The 16,980-nt window shown below is 38.9% G+C and overlaps 2 protein-coding genes across 4 annotated transcripts in view; one reads left to right on the forward strand and one right to left on the reverse strand.

The window, feature by feature from the left end:
* CMSS1 (cms1 ribosomal small subunit homolog) overlaps positions 1-16,980 on the forward strand; it is a 414,201-nt gene that overhangs the window by 230,708 nt on the left and 166,513 nt on the right. Inside the window, exon 3 of one of the 3 annotated variants that reach the window (XM_078146653.1) lies at positions 1,921-1,971. The exons of 1 other annotated variant lie outside the window; for it this stretch is intronic. The gene's annotated coding sequence lies outside the window, so the exon portion shown is untranslated. Of the gene's footprint in view, positions 1-1,110; positions 1,191-1,920; positions 1,972-16,980 lie in introns of those variants that run through there. One more of the 3 variants, XM_078146654.1, reaches the window with a different exon arrangement.
* FILIP1L (filamin A interacting protein 1 like) overlaps positions 1-16,980 on the reverse strand; it is a 342,434-nt gene that overhangs the window by 222,777 nt on the left and 102,677 nt on the right. The window lies entirely within an intron of this gene.

A 16,980-nucleotide genomic window follows, 5' to 3' on the forward strand; every position in this document is an offset into this window, starting at 1 on the left:
ACTCTCCATCTCTTAACCTATAATTCTTTGACTCAGAAATAACCAAAAAGTACTAGTGCTCGCTCTCTCTCTCTCTCTCTCTCTCTCTCTCTCTCTCTCTCTCTCTCTCTCTCTCTCTCTCTCTCTCTCTCTCTCTCTCTCTCTCTCTCTGTCTCTCTCTGTGTGTGTGTGTGTGTGTGTGTGTGTGTGTGTGTATAAAATCTACATACACACACACACATAAATATCATTGAACAGCTGGGGAAAGTAGTGTTATTTACTTTGTCCTGCAGTTCCAACTGCCAACCATTATAATAAGTATGCTCACTACTATTCTATTAGCATTTAATTATTTTCAGAATCTTTCTTTGTTGATCTTCTCTACCCAGTTAGATTGTAATCTCTTTGAAGGTTTGAATCATCTTTGGAATCTTCCATTGACACTTATCCCTGGGCTGGCCACTTTGCAGGTGCTCATTAAATACCTGATGAAGAAAGCACAGGTTGAAATCAAGATTTCTCTAATTAGGCATTAGAGCCAGTGTTAATGGTAATCGTTACCACTATACTTAATGCCACCACTAATCCCTAAAATTTTGTATATGCTAATTCTTTTAACCTCCAGATTCACTAAATTTTATTATAGCTGCAGCTGAATTGTCTGGCTTGGAATTTATTGCTCTTGCATGCACTATGCTAAAGCTGTAGATGAGCCATGAAAAGGCCCAAAGAGTAACATAAGTAGAACAATGGGAAAGAATTTTTTTAAAAAAACAAAAACCTGGAGACACTGCCAATATTTTAATGAACACTTCTTGAATAATGAATCATAATGACTGTGGTTGGTCAAATGAAATGAATTCTATTTGCATTCACCTCCGTTGGAAGGATTTAACTGATACTTATCTAGTTCTAGTCCTGCTATCCTGGAATAAAATGGTGCCTGAGAGATTTTTTTTTAAATGGGCACATTCTCAGTGATCACACAGAGTTCGCAGAATCACTAGTAACAATAACAGAATTAAGTACAGGAAGAAGACTTTCCCTCCCTGTTGGCAAGTTGGCAAGGGACATTAATGGGCCGCAGAAACAGGAGGCAGATTACAGCAGGGTCAGCTAAAATATACAAGCAAGAGCAATGGGAGAAACTTTCATCACCCCTGCCATACTGTGCCTTTTCTCTGGATAGAGAACATTCCTGATTTCCCAAGGTTGTTAATCTGGCACCTTTCATGGCCATCAGTAATCACTTTGGGGAAATTTTTTTTTTAATATAAAGCAAATAAGGAAAACATCTGAGTGGCAAGGGAAGAAGAAAACCAACAGAGAAATTACAGTAGTTCTCAATACACTAGATCCTTTTTTCTTTAGCTACAAGGAGACATGGATGTTTGAGAGTTTTAGTAGTTTGCAGTCTCTTCTTAGGATGGTAACCAAAGGTCATGGGAATGCAGTGGCTCATACACTACCACAGTGTAGCCTATTATAGCTGTGCTTTTTTTTTTTCCCCCAAATATTTTTGGTCTGGACCTTATACAACCACTATGTGTCAGAGGTAGGATTTGAACCTAGGTCTTCCTGATTTGGAGGGCTGCTTTCTTTTGTCGATACACTGTGCTGCCACAGTGCATTTTATCTGCCCCAAAATACAGCAGCATTTTACAGACTGGTACCCCAATTCTACATGTGAGCCAAGTGATTTGGAATCAGACGCGACTTCCTTTCTCCCTTGTTTGCTCAATGCTTGCAGTTTCCTTTCTAGCATTAATGACTGTTTCTATAGAAATTAGTATTTCCTCCGCTGGTAAAGCTTGTTTGTTTTGGACTGTCTACCAGTTGTTAAGATACCTGTGCAATGTTGTTTTGGAGTCTTTCATATTCTGGAGCTATGTGCCTGTATTTGGTTCTCACTGTTTTTTTTTTCTTTTTCTTTGTTTCTAGGTAAGGCAACTTGATCTGAATGGCTCTGAATTTGAAGGAATTTTCCATTTGGTAAAGTACTGCTATTTTTATAAAATACCGTAAACTTTTGTCTTAGCAATTTTTCAAGCAATGTTTTCCCACAGAATTGATCTCAAAAGTCCTCTCACCCTAGTGGGCCAAAAAAGGCAGTGAGGGAGAAAGGGCAATGTACAACATGAAAGTCAGCATTATTTAATTATACTGAAAGTTTGTAAAGCATCATTTTTTAAACATTTCTTAAGGTTGTTTGCTTTTAAAGCTTCAGAAAGTAAAAGAGGTATATTTCAGAAGAACTATACTTTTAATCTACACTGTTCTTTATTCAATCTATTTTATTACTTATTATTATTTATACCGTTTATTTATTTTGGTTTTTATTATTTATAACATTCATTAACTACTCTCTCAATGCAATAAACCTCTAGGCTTTGAGAGAGATGCTGTAATGAATATGACATAGTCCTTGACCTCAATAAGTTAGCAATCTAATAGGGTAGAGTTAAAAGGCAGCCTCATGTAATGAAAGAAAACTTGATGTGGGATTAAAAGGCCTGGATTCAAATCCTAGCCCTGCTGTTACTATCCATGTGACCACTGGTAGTCATTGAAACTCTCAGCCTGTTTTCTAGTCCAAAATGAGGGACTAAACTAAATGACTTCCAAGGTCCCTTCCATTTCCAAATCCTTTGATCCTCTATGTAGTTAACATAAAATCAAAAATGATGAAACAAAGAAACAAAAAAAAAAGTCCTTGAAACTGATTTTCAACTGTTTGATGAAAATCTGGAGTTCTTCTAGAATGAAGATTCTTAACCTGTTACTTGTGAACTTTTTAAAAAAACCATTTTGATAATTGTATTTAGAAAGAATAGATTTCCTTTGTACTCCTATGTATTTTATTTTGTACATTTATTTTTCATCCTTCGAGATCTACTGGTTTCCCCAGATTTTCAAAGAGTTCCATGAAACTCCTGCTATGGGTGGACTTTGTTAGTTTTACAAACAATGTCCCATATTGGCAGCTATTTATTTATTTATTTGTTTGTTTGTTTGTTTGTTTTTAGGCAATTGGGGTTAAGTGACTTGCCCGGGGTCACATAGCTAGTAAGTGTCAAGTGTTTGGTCTGAGGCCGGTTTTGAACTCAGGTCCTCCTGACTTCAAGGCTGGTGCTGTATCCACTGCGCCACCTAGCTGCCCCCTATTTAATATTTTGAGTCACAACTTATTAATAATTTGTTAATCATTTATTATATTTTTGAGCATAGTTTTTCAATAAATTAACCGCCATAGTATAATAGATAGAATCCTGAACTGAACAGAGACAGGATTCAGATCTTGCCTCTGACAGTTGCTAGATCTGCTTACCATCAGCCAATTGATTAACCTTTCTAAGGCTTGAGCAACTCTCTAATAAGAAGATATAGATTAGGTGTAATCTGCTTCAGAGGAAGGAGTTCCCACACTAACAAAATTATAGATCCTTGACATATTGAGGTAGTCAATAGAGTGGAAAATATTTACCCTTATATAAACAACTAATAATAATTTACATTCATATAGTACTTGAAGATTTACAAAGACTTTCCTCATAATAATCGTATAAGAAGGGAAACACAAATTTTGTCTTCATTTTATTAAAAAGGAAATCAAGATATTCATATTGCTAGTCAGTGCAGGAGCTGACATTTGAACACAGGGCTCCTGACTCTAATCCCTTGTCCTTTCCATTACACATGCTGTCTTCCCAGTATTGCATATTCTATGGCAGATGTATATATGGGTATCTAAACTATTTCACTTTTTTTTTTTTTGATTCAGAACCATGATTTCATCATTGTAGGACATTGTAGATCCTAGTTACAAAATGCCTTCTACCAATGTAGGTAGGCATCTGTTCATCAACATATCTAAGAGAGACACCTTGGAGCCCCGAAACATCAAGGGATTGGCCCAGGGTCATACTGTGTCAAGCCAGCCTATGTCAAGAGACTGAATTGGACCCCAAGCCTTTCTGGCTCTGAAGCCACCTCTCTCTCTCCCTCTCTGTATCTCTCTTCCCCTCCTCTCTTTCCCTTTCCTCCCTGCCCCCCCTTCTCTCTGCCTTCCTCTTTCTGTACATCTCTCTCCCCCTTTATTCTCCCTCACCCTCTCTCCCATATTATATTTGCCTTCGCCTGGCCCATGGAGAAATTTTTAAATAACAGTGTTTGTTTTTTCTTAATTCCAAGACAGTTGGGCCTCTGGGATAAAACTCAATTAAAGAGATAATAGAGCATGGCGTTATAACAAAACCATTTTGTTTTTACTTATTAATAACAACCCACAGTTACATAGCATTTTAAGATACATAATAAAGTCCTTGACATTGGTCATTTCATTTGTTTTACATTACTACCTACCTCACAGTGTATTTAAAACTGAGGAAACTGAACCTTAAATGGATGAAGAGACTTACCTGACAGCATGACACGTTTAGTATACAACAAGCCTAGGAGTCACACCCATGTCTCTCTTTACCGATTTACATTTCTTTTGGGAAACACTGTGATGGAAGCCAGTCACTTGCAACTTGTGGAGTGCCTCCAGTTCTACAACAGTGGCTCAGTAAATATTTGTTCATTGATCTGCTGAGTTATAAATATTGAGTTGACAGGGTTAAGATGAAAGAGGAGCTTTGCAGAATAAGGCCAATTCCATTGAAGAACTAAAACTAGAACTTGGCTGTTACTACAAAGTAGTGAATGACACATACCATTCTGACTCTCCTCTGCCAGTGGTCCATTTCCCAGCCTGTTTTTTCCTATACTTACCATAAAATGGTATTAGCTCTGTGTCCTGTGAGATTCAACCTAAACTTAAATTTATTTAAGCCTTTATTCTTTTTTTATAGATATGCAATATTGTACCCTTATGAAAGCATTCAGTATAAGAATTTTATACTTAAGATCTTAGCCTTAAAGTTGGAAAGCACTCAGAGATCATCTAATCCAGTCCCACCATCACTAGATAAAAGGGACCACAATGATGTAGTCATTGTTTTAAGCTGGTTAGAGAGGTAGATTGTGGTTTGTTGCTTCATTATGGCCAAACTGGGAAGAAAAGGCAGTTTCTCATGTACTGGGGATTTTTCTAAGTTATGAAGATAAGATGGGAGCTAAACTGGGTCCTTTTACTGGAACACAAAAGCTGATTGGGTCATTCTCTTTTACATCCATGATAACTACACATTGGACAAGAAATAGTGAATTTTCTTGGTTGGTTGTTTTTCAGTTGGGTTCAACTCTTCATGACCCCATTTTTGGGGTTTTCTTGGCAAAGATACTGAGGTGGTTTGCCATTTCCTCTTCCAGCTTATTTTACACATGAGGAAACTGAGGCAAACAGAGTTAAGTGATTTCACCAGCATCACACAGCTGGTTTCTGAAGCCAGATTTGAACTCATGAAGATGAGGCTTCTGACTGCAGGCCCAGCACTCTGCTGCCCTTGCCTAAAAACCATTATTTTCTAATATTCTCATTCACCATAGTGGTTTGTAATACATTCAGAAACATAATGTCCATGTGTGTACAGACACCAAACAAAGAAACAAAGAAGCTATACTGCAAGTTCAGGTACTAAATTTATACAAAAATATTCCTCCTGTTCTGGTAGAATTCTTCAATTTCTGACTAAGGATAATGACTTCATTCTGGTAGGTTAGAGTGCCTATAAGATTAAATCCAATGCTTTGGGGAAGGACAGCAATAGAGTAATTCTTAGGTTACTTGGTACAGATATTAACATGATCTTTCCTTATGACAATTCATTAACTGTTTAGTGTAATTTCAAGACAGCTTGTTAAAAAAGTAGATAAATAAAGGCATGACAGTAGTAAAGAAGATTTTTTTAGGAACAGTAAAATATACTTTAATAGAATCCTTATTGGGACAGCTAGATGGTGCACCAAGCCTGGAGTTAGGAGGACCTGAGTTCAAATCTGACCTCAGACACTTACTAGCTCTGTGACCCTGTTGTTATTTGTCCTTCATTCTCAAAGAGGACCATGAGATCAGGAAGGAGATGTCATGACTTGAAAGTAAATTAAATTTAAGGACTGTGCAAAGTCACCAGTCTCACTCTCTCCTCTGGAGCTGTCTAGGTCCAGTGGCAAGATATAGATCAGATATATGGCAGGTGTATGTGTGTGTATGTATGTGTGTGTGTGTGTATGTGTGTGTGTGTGTGTGTGTGTGTGTGTGTGTGTGTGTGTACACGCAGAGAGAGACTGGAGATGGACCCCAAGCAAGTCACTTAACCCTGTTTGACTCAGTTCCTCATCTGTAACATGAGCTGGAGAAGGACCCCATCTGGGGTCAAGAAGAGTCTGAAACGACAGAAAAATGACCAGACAAAAAAAATCCTTCTAAAAACTGGAGGCCTGGTCTTTAGAGCAAGAGTCAGTTACCATGCCCTTGGCAAAATATTACTTTTTAATGAAAGTGGGCTTATTTTTAATGAATTGAACAAATCATTCAGCTATATAGGTTGGGTTTTATAAAATACAGTTTTAAAATATAAGTCCAGAAATTTGATGAAAATATTGTGGAGTGAGATGGGGGAAGGTTCACAGGCTTATATCATCTATATCTGGAAGAAGCCTTAGGCATGTTGATTACTTAGTCCAAATCTCCTTTGTTTTAAAAATGAGGAGACTTAGCCCTGGAGAGATGAAGGGACTTGGCCAGAGTCACAGGATTTTAATGGTCAGGTGGTCTAATCCCCTCCTTTAACCCAGAAGAGAAACAAGCCTAGAGAGAGGTGTGAGGTCATCCAGGTAATAATGATCAGGGCCAGGAACTGACTCCCCTATTCAGTATTCTTTCCTCCATGCATCCTGCCATAGAGTGAATTGTATTATTAAATCCAAATATGTAGGAAAATAGTTTAAAAAAAACCAAGCCACCTGATTTTAGGCTGTTTGGTGGTAGTCATTTGCATTGAGTTGACTTTCTTATAAGCTATTTCTTGATGCACTTAAGTCGTAACTATTCAGTCCATTTATTCTAAAAAGTGCTGCCTAGACAGAAACACCTAGGAAATCAGTCCACTGTGGTCCCTTCATAACTCTCTATTGATGTAGAATCTATAATTTGACAACCACTCTCAGTATTTGCCAGGTGTTAATAGAATGAAAATAAATTAATTTTTATACTCCTTCCCACCCCAGGCTCTTCTCTTTTTTTCCTCCTCAGCTTGTCACTAAAATTAAAACAGCAGAGCCCATCCCTTGCATGCCTCCAGGACATGAATCTTTCCCAAAAAAACATGAGTTAAATGGTGCAGTGGATAGAAGTCTTTGAAGTCGGGGGGAAGAGCATTCAAATGCTGCCCCAGACACTTGATGTGTGACTCTGAGCGAGTCACTTAGCTTTTGTCTGCCTCACTTTCCTCAACTGTAAAATGGGAATAATAATAGCACCTACCTCCCAGAGTTGTGAAAATTGAATGATTTAAAATTTGTGAAGCTCTTCATGCCAAATTAAATGTTTCAGCATAGTTAAGATACCATCAAAAATGTGGGCATCTAGCTTGCCCAGTAAAACAAAACAAAAAAGTTATGTTGAATTTTCTAAACTTAAATGCACTGACTTTTTGATCCAGGCACCATCCTCTTCCAAGGTCAGCTCAGCCCTAGCTGTTACATTAGGCAGGACAAGCAAGACCCCATCACAAGTTCAATGTAAAAGTATTGCAGTCCATGTCATGATGCAGTCTTACCCTTAGTTAAGATGTTCAGAATTAACTTATTAAATGTTACATATTTTCCTAGCTTCTACAAGTGGATAAGAATTCCTCCTTTCCTCTCCCTGCCCATCGCAGTCAGCCAAGATGGTGGATATCATTAACTGTTTTGACTGTTTTTATTTATACAGAGTCCTTGTGCCTCTTTAAAGTTTGCCACTACATTAAATGGCCCCAAACTAGTTGCTCTTAAAATTCTTCTGTTTGTAGTTTTGTTTTGTTGCCTTGCCATCGCGTGTTACTTCTTTCCTTGCCCTGCTTAGAGCAGCTTCTATTCCTCCTCCTAACTTACTGTTTAGAAGTTGCTGTGGATTTGGAAACCAGATTTATTAGATGTATGTATAAATTAAAAGTCAATGGAATCAGAGTCAGGGCCTAAGGGGCCCTCCTGTGAGTACAGTACATACATTGGCTTTAGCAACAGGGCCTTTGTAATCCAGTTTTCCTACTAAGAAACTTTTTTCCCCTCAATTTTTCGTTTTCCTGATTTCCAAGTCTTTTTGGGATGGATGAGCCTCTTAGATTCCTGATTTCCGAGTAGGTTAGGTGTTACTGTAGATTATCAAGTATGGGGAAAAGCAGGAAGCCTACTCCCCTTATTCCTACTTTCAGCAACACATTCAGGAATAGACTGATCTCTTGACTATTACTCAAGTATTCGTTAGGCCACATTGCCCAGTACTTACATGAGATTTATTTGCTGGCTAAAAATAGTAAGCAAAAATTTGCCATAGAATTAAAGGTTTAGAAATAGGTCATCATCCAGTTAAAATTCACAGCTACCTTGAGGATCATTTTGGTTTTTGGCAGAGATTTAGGCTATATTTTGGTGTACCATAACAGAGAGCTTTAATAAGATTTTTATAGGTTTTTCAAATTCAGTAGTTTGAGACCCCAGGCATGAGTTAATTCTGGGGAAAGACATGTTTAAATACCATATAGTTTTCCATAAAAAGCTATAGAAATTTTCATTTGGATCCATATCTCTGGTCAAATTATGTATCATGTGGGGAAAATGTGGTTTTGGGAGGGGGGCCTAGAGGGACTTTAATATTTACAAAGGTCTCCTTTTTCTCATTGTTTATATGACTACTAAATAAAGAGAAAGTGAATGAAATTCTAGAAAAAGAGCCATCCTAACTCATCTGTTGCTCATTGGCTCAGAAATTGGGGATGGGTTAATTAGAGTATTTTGAGAAGGAGCCAAGACTCTGAGCCTTGGAACTTGCTTTTTCCCTAAACTACTTCCCTTTGGCCATCTGAATTGGGTCAGCACTGCGCCCCTGGTAGTTAGGGCTATCCAGAAATGGAATAAGGAATGATGAGTTCATTGCCAGTGGACAAAGACAAATTGTAGATGAGATTCATGATTTAGGTAAGGATTAGACTCTGAAATTCCTTCCAGTCTTAATCCAAGGCACCATGAAGTATAAAGAACAATGGACCAGCTGTATCCCAAAGAGATCATAAAAACGAGAAAAGGATCCACATGTACAAAAATATTTATAGCAGCTCTTTTTGTGGTGGCAAAGAATTGGAAATTGAGGGGATGCCCATCAATTGGGGAATGGCCAACAGGTTGTGGTATATGAATGTAATGGAATCCTATTGTGCTATGAGAAATGATGAGCAGGGAGACTTTGGAAAGACTTGTATGGCCTGATGCTGAGTGAAGTGAGCAGAACCAGGAGAACATCATACACAGTAACATCCACACTGTGTGATGTCTGACTTTGATAGACTTGGCTCTTCTCAGCAATGCAAGGATCTAAGACAACTCCAAAAGACTCGTGATGGTAAATGCTGTCCACATCCAGAAAAGGAACTATGGAGTCTGAATGCGGATTTGCTCTTCTTTTCTTTTGTTGTTTTGTTTTAATTCTTCTTTCTCATGGTTCCCTCCCATTAGTTCTAATTCTTCTATATATCATGACTAATGTGAAAATATGCTTAATATGAATGTATAAGTAGAGCCTATATCAGATTACATGCCATCTTGGGAAGGGGGGAAGAGAGGGAGGGGAAGAAAATTTTAAACTCAAAATCTTATGGAAGTGAATGTTGAAAACTAAAAATAAAAAAGGGGGGGAAGCCTAGGCAGTGGAGTTAAGTGACTTGCCCAGGGTCACACAGCTAGTAAGTGGCAAGTGTCTAAGGCCAGATGGGAACTCATATCCTCCTGACTGCAGGGCCAGGGCTGTATCCACTTCGCCACCTAGCTGCCCCCTCCTTTAATTATTTTTTTAAAATGTATTAAATACGTGCTCCATGAAGAATCCTGAGCTAGGCATGGGGGGGAGATACATACACACAAAAAAGAAAACATTCTCACTGCCCTCATGACCTTCCATTCTAAAAGGGGCTAGGGCGTATTTGCAAATAATTCCAGTGTAAAATAAGACATGGTAAGTCCATAGTCCTTTGCAAGGTCCACATTTGTGACTGACCTTGGTGGAGTCATTTAACCTTATGGGCTTCACTTGCCTCATGTGGAAAGTGAGGGGCTCAGATTGAGTAGTGAGCTCTACTATCCCTTCCATCTCTGAAATTCTAGGATCCTGTGACAATATCATTCATTTACTGAACCTGAAATTCTCTTGTAGGTTCAACCATAGGCTACCTTTCTATTTTACAGCCAAGATTTCCTCTTTAGAGACATACAAATGTAACAAGATATGTATCTGCATGTATGATTCATCTTAGACAGTACTGCATTTTTATTTCAATCTGTTATCACCGAGTTTTATAATAATAGGATTTTTCATCATCCTGTCATGTAGCTGCATGATTCATTTCAGTCTCATTTTCTATGTGCTTGGAAGTGATGGGAGGAATTCTGTGAGGTCTACACTGTTTATGGAAAGAGTTTTCTTTGAAGTTAAAGGCCATCTATTTTTTAAATATCTTGAAACATTTGTACCATATTTGTAATTTTATTTTCTGGGTAATATACCCTTGACTCCATCACAATCATAATCAGAAATGACCCTGCATTTTTATGTACTCCCTGAGAAACCTTATCATAAGCAAGAATTTGCCTATTATATTCATGTATCTTGCAATGAAAGTTTTTTAATCATGAACAATTGAATTTCACTTTGTTACCTTTTCTATCTTCATTCATTTTGCAATTCTCTAGATTTTAAAAAAAATTTTATATTTGAAATCATTCTTTACTATTTACGTGCTAAGGAAACAAAAGCAATAAAGTCCTTTTTTTTTCCAGCCGGATCAGAACATTTTTCTAAGAGACTTTTTGTTTTATAGAAGACAAATTTATGGGAAAGAGTTTAATAGCCAAATCTTCACAGGTTTTACAGTGAGACCTAAAACGTTCCCTCATAGTCATGAAACATCAGAAAAAATGTTACACAACACACCCAGTGCTGCCAGTAGAAAAAAATTCCTCCCATAGAGCTGCTTTGCACGGTTCATAGGTCCATCCACCATGTTAGAAATGGCAACTACCTTCAAGGTGTAGTAATAACAATTCCTCATGGCCCTGGGAGTGTGGAAGAGCAGGTGGCAGTGGCTGCTTGAGCCCCCAGCACTGCCTCCATCACTAATTATTTGTACTAGTTGTTACCAAGGCCTGCACAGACACAATGCTACTCTCCACAGACATTCTAAATCCTGTGATTTTTGTAATAGAGGGGGGAAAAATACTAGAAACAAAAGGGGCACCCACTGATTTAGAAAATGGTTGAACAAACTTTCCAGTGTGAAGGTGATAGAATATTATGCCCTGAGAAACCACAGATGGGAATTCAGAGAAACTTGGGAAGACTTGTATGAACTAATGCAGAGACAGATAAGCAAAACCAAGGGAACAATACACACGATGACCAGAGTAGTATAAAGAAAAATAATATTAAAAGACATCTGCATTAAATTCAGTTCAATGGCCAGTGGACACTAGAGGACAACTGATAAAATGTATCTCCCTCTTCTTGGTATACTGTAATTGCACAATGACACACTGTCAGACATGGTCAATATTACTATCTTAGTTAATGCTATCTCCCTGTTCCAAAAAAAGCATTTGGGGGCAGCTAGGCGGCACAGTGAATAGAGCACTGGCCCTGGAGTCAGGAGGACCTGAGTTCAAATCCAGCCTCAGATATTTATTAGCCGTGTGACCCTGGGCAAGTCATTTAACCCCAATTGCCTCGCCAAAAACAAAACAAAACAAAAAGCATTTTGTTTGGAGGAGAGGGAGGTGATTGAGGAAATAACAACATTGTTTTTTGGGGGGAGGAATCAATAAATTTTTTTAAAGATATAGATTTTGGGGGCACAATAAGCTGGGGTTCTCTTTATGTTCTGTACCCTGTGAAATTGGTAAAAAGCAAAAATTTATATTTCTGTTGCCTCAGCTATAATTCCCTTAGTTCATTTCTGATGTTCCAAGTCAGATATCTTCAATGTGATTTACACTAAGAACAAGATAGTTGCTCCAAAGGGTTTATCAGGAAATTTCAAGTTCCAGAACAGGAATAAGAAGCCTCACTAGAGAAAAAAACTCCTGAATGTTTTGCCCTAATCCAAAGAAAAGAGGCAACTGGGACGATAACGAAACAATAAGGAGAATGTCTTAAATGGTAGCCCTTAGAATGGGAATAAAGATTTGCTGTAAATAATCTTTTTAGAGGAGAATTGGCCCTTTGGGTTTAAAGTGGTGCTTTTTAGCAAGCCACTGGATTGTTTCCCAGGTTTTGTGTTTGTTTGAATTTTAGTGATTTGTATCTTGCCACAAATAGTAATATTGAGTGCACCTTCCAAATTCTCTGAGCAATGATGGAAATTTTAAATTCAGTACTCCCAGGGCAGGAGAGGATCCCTTGCCTGTTCACCCATCCCCTCTTAGCTTTATACTCAGGATGTACCTCAGAAGCTGACAAACACTATAGGACTTCCATAGGCAGGAGCTTAGGACCTTACAGTAAGGAAATGAGAAACGTGGTTTGCTGTAGAAGAAAAGCTATAAAAAAAAAAAAAGCTATAATGTTGTATCTAGTCCCCATGATGAAAGTCAGTGTGGGAACTTCCGCTTCCGGGAGCCAAGATGGTGGAGTAAAAAGGTAGTCTCTCTCACTCTCCCTTATCAACCTCTGAAAACCCAGAAAATATCACCCCAGAAAAAAACCCTGGAACAGCTGAACTAGAAGAAAGACGGAAGCAGCAGTGCAGCAGCCCAGTAAACGGGTTGTCCCAGTGCCTCAGCAAAAATAAGGGAAGCAGCACTATAAAGGACCCCAGACAGATAAGCACCCTGTAGCATTCATCTGAAAGGAGCTGAAGAAAGCAATCTAGAGTCTTCCTAAAGTCCCAGTCTTGCTGATTCCAACCCAACACCAGGTAAGCTGTCAGAACCCTACAGCCTCCAACTGTCAACCAGGAGGAGATCCTGAAGCCCAGGTAGTAGAGCAGGCAAATACCTGGACCTCCAAGTGCCTCAGTGGGGGGGGGAGCCAGTGGAAATGAGCTCAGAAAACCACCAGGTGCCTCAGCACTCTCCAGCAAAGGAATCTCCAGTGCATTAGCAGAAACGAGGGAGACAGCATTGCAAGGGGCCCCAGGCAGATAAACACCCTGCAGTACCCATCTAAAAGGAGCTGAAGAAAGCTAAAGGAAAGGAAAAGCAGGCAACCTAGAATTGCCTGAAAGTTCCAGCCTTGCTGATTCCAGCCCAATGTGAGGTAAGCTGCCAGAACCCTACAGCCTCCAATTGCCAACACAAGAGGCCCCAGCACACAAAGCCAGTGACGAAGACCTAGGCTCCCAACACAAAAAGCTTGGGTCAGTGCCCTCTGTTCCCCAGCAGGAGAGCTCAGTCTCTTTAAAGGCCAGGGAATAAAGAAACACCATGAGTAAAAAGAAACGTACCATAGATTCATATTACAAGAAGAGTGAAGATCAGACAGAAATTCTGAAGAGGACAGCATCGTCAACAGACCCACATCTGCAACGTCAAAAGGGAATATGAACTGGTCTGAAGCCCAAAAAGCCTTCTTAGAAGAGCTCAAAAAGGATTTTAAAAGTCAAATGAGAGAGGTAGAAGAGTCCTTAAAAAATACAATTGGCCAATTGGAAAAAAAGTACACTGAAGAAAACAAGTCCCCAAAAAACACAGTTGGCCAATTGAAGAAGGAAGTACAGAAACTAACAGAAGAAAACAATCTGTTAAAACTAGAATTGGACAAATGGAAACTAATGACTCTATGAGAGAGCAAGAATCAGTCAAACAGAAACAAAAAAATGAAAAAAATAGATGAAAATGTAAAATACCTCATCAGTAAAACAACCAACCTGGAAAATGATTCAGGAGAGACAATTTAAAAATTATTGGACTACCTGAAAATCATGATGAAAAAAAGAGCCTGGACAGTATCTTTCAGGAAATCATAAAGGAAAACTGCCCTGAAGTCCTAGAACCAGAAGGTAAAATAACCATAGAAAGAATACACCGCTCACCACCTGAAAGAGATCCCAAATTGAAACGCCAAGGAATATAATAGCAAAATTCCAAAATTACCAGATGAAAGAGAAGGTGCTGCAAGCAGCCAGAAAGAAACAATTTAAATATCATGGAACCACATTCAGGATTACACAGGACCTTGCAGCTTCTACTTTAAAAGACCGCAGGGTGTGAAACATGATATTCCGTAAGGCAAAGGAGCTTGGATTGCAGCCAAGGAGTAACTACCCAGCAAAAATGAGCATGATTTTTCAAGGGAGGAGATGGATATTCAACGAAATAGGGGACTTCCAAACTTTCCTGATAAAAAGACCAGAGCTCAACAAAAAATTTGATCTTCAAGTACAAGATTCAAGAAAGACATAAAAAGGTAAATGGGACAGAAAGATACAATATGTTGTTAATAAGGGCAGACTGTTTACATCCCTACAAGGGAAGATGACACTTGCAAAAAAAAAAAAAAGAAAGAAAGAAAGAAAGTGAGCATGGCATAGTGGATGATGTGTCAGTTTTGAAGTAAAGAGTACCTGGAATTTGAATCCTGTTCCAAACACTTACTAGCCCTTTCCCCCTAAGCAAGTGGTATCACCTCACTGGCCTTCAGTTTTTCTCATCTAGACCTAGCTTGTGCTGGAGGCAGCTCCTACCTATTAAGTTTTCAGTAGGAGCATTAGAAATCATCTAATACATCAAATCAGTGGTTTATTTATTGTCTTGTTAATTGTCTAGTTTTAAGAAGGTGATGGGGGAGCTAGGTAGCATAGTGGGTAGAGTTGCAGGCCTAGAGTCAGGAAGATTCATTTTCTGGAGTTCAAATCTAGCCTCAGACATTTGCTAGCTGTGTGACCCTGGGTAAGTCACTTAACCTTGTTTGCCTCAGTTTCCTCATCTGTAAAATGAGCTGGAGAAGGAACTGGTAAACCACTTCAGTATCCTTGCCAAGAAAACCCCAAATGGGGTCACAAAGAGTCACAACTGAAGAAGACTGAACAACAGCAAAAAAACTGATGGACAAAATGTTAATAACAGATCAAATTTTTAAAACTTGACAGACCCCTTCCTTTTTTATTCTGGAGAGATAATTGTTAAAACATTTGACAGCAGACCTCAGATTGGACCTGATGACCTCAAAGATGCCTTCCAGTTTTGAGTTAATTATCTTATGATTCCCCTGGAAAATGGTGATGATTTTCTTTCTGGCTTTTCTAGGAAAATGGGTACACAGCTGCACATCTAGTTAACAATTTCTGACGTTTGAGGTCTTTCTCATGGAGGAGTGGGAACCTCAGAAATGGTACTGAAGTTAAGTGAATCTTTCAGGAATCTCAGGGTTAGCTGAATTGAGTCGAAGTATCAATAGGCCCCTTCCCAGAGTACTCCTCCAATGCTCCATGGTGGCATGGTAGTTCACTGACCTCTTGAAAACTCTGCCAAGATAAGTGCAAGCTTTGGCCCATTGTGCTGATGCCATGGCAAGTCCATTGTTAGTTCTTCATCGTTACCTTACTTGCTTTCTCCTAGTTTCACTCACCCTGGGAACGTGTTTACTGTTGTCTGTATCTTCTGAACAAGAGTATTCATCACACCATTTTGGAAAATACTCCAGTTTCCACATTACCAGTTGCACATGCAGGCAGTGAAGTAGCTAGATGGCTTAGTGGATAGAGTGCTGGGCCTGGAGTCAGGAAAACCTGAGTTTAAATCTGTTCTCAGACTTACTAGCTGTGTGATCCTAGGCAAGTCACTTAATTAACCCTGTTTGCCATACTTTACTGGAGAAGGAAATGGCAAACCACTCCAGTATCTTGGCCAAGAAAACCCCAAGAACAACATTGGGGTGCTATGGTCCACGCGATCACTAAGAGTCTGGCATGACTGAATAACAACAAAAAATTGCAGGTGTAGTGATCAGAAAATCATTAGGCACAATTGAAGGGAAATTACGCACATTCCTCATGTGTACTCACTTTCTCACCCTATTGACTGACACTGTTACCTTTGCTGTGTAATGGAGTTCTGAAGCTGGGGTCTGCAGATTCACGGGGACATCTGTGAACTCGGATGAGGAAAAAAAATTACACATTTATTTATATTAAATCTTTCATTTTATTTACCTTCAACTGAAATGAGCATTTTCTTCAATTGTTTATGAACATTTTTCCTGTGAAGAGATCCACAGACTTCACCAGTCTGTCGAATGGGTCCATGATACAACATGGTTAAGAAACCCCTGCTTCATAGGGAAGAGTATCTTAGTATAACACCTAACAAGGAATTAAGTGATATGCATGCATTTCTGTCTTGCCCAGTTCATCCGTGCTATCTGTAGTAGACCTAAATGCTGACTACCGTTTGTTTCCATAGACACTGTTCCATGGTCTGTTTTCTCTATCCAGTTATTCGCACCTCTTTGTAATTATCCAGAAGAAGAAATACTATAGAAAGAAAAAGAAAAGATCTGGGCAGGCTGCATTATCTAGCATGAGAAAAAGACAGCTTTTGAACAGAAATCACACCTCCGAAGTTAATGCTCTTTGTAATGTGTCTGGCTTAAGGTTTCACATGTACTACCTGACTGCTTATTACAGGCAGAAACTACAGGATCTCCTGCTTCCTGGCAGCTTCTTTTGGCTGAAATGACTGACTTTAGATGGTTTAGAATTTGAATGAGGGTAGAGGTGTAGGAGGGAAGAGCTTTGCTTTTGGGGAAGAATAATAATATCTAGCATTTATATAGAACTTTAAGATGTTCAAAGCACATTACATACATCATCTCAT

Source organism: Phascolarctos cinereus, unplaced genomic scaffold (genome assembly GCF_003287225.1).
Source record: "Phascolarctos cinereus isolate Bilbo 61053 unplaced genomic scaffold, phaCin_HiC Scaffold_726;HRSCAF=1367, whole genome shotgun sequence".
Taxonomy (NCBI): Eukaryota; Metazoa; Chordata; class Mammalia; order Diprotodontia; family Phascolarctidae; genus Phascolarctos; species Phascolarctos cinereus.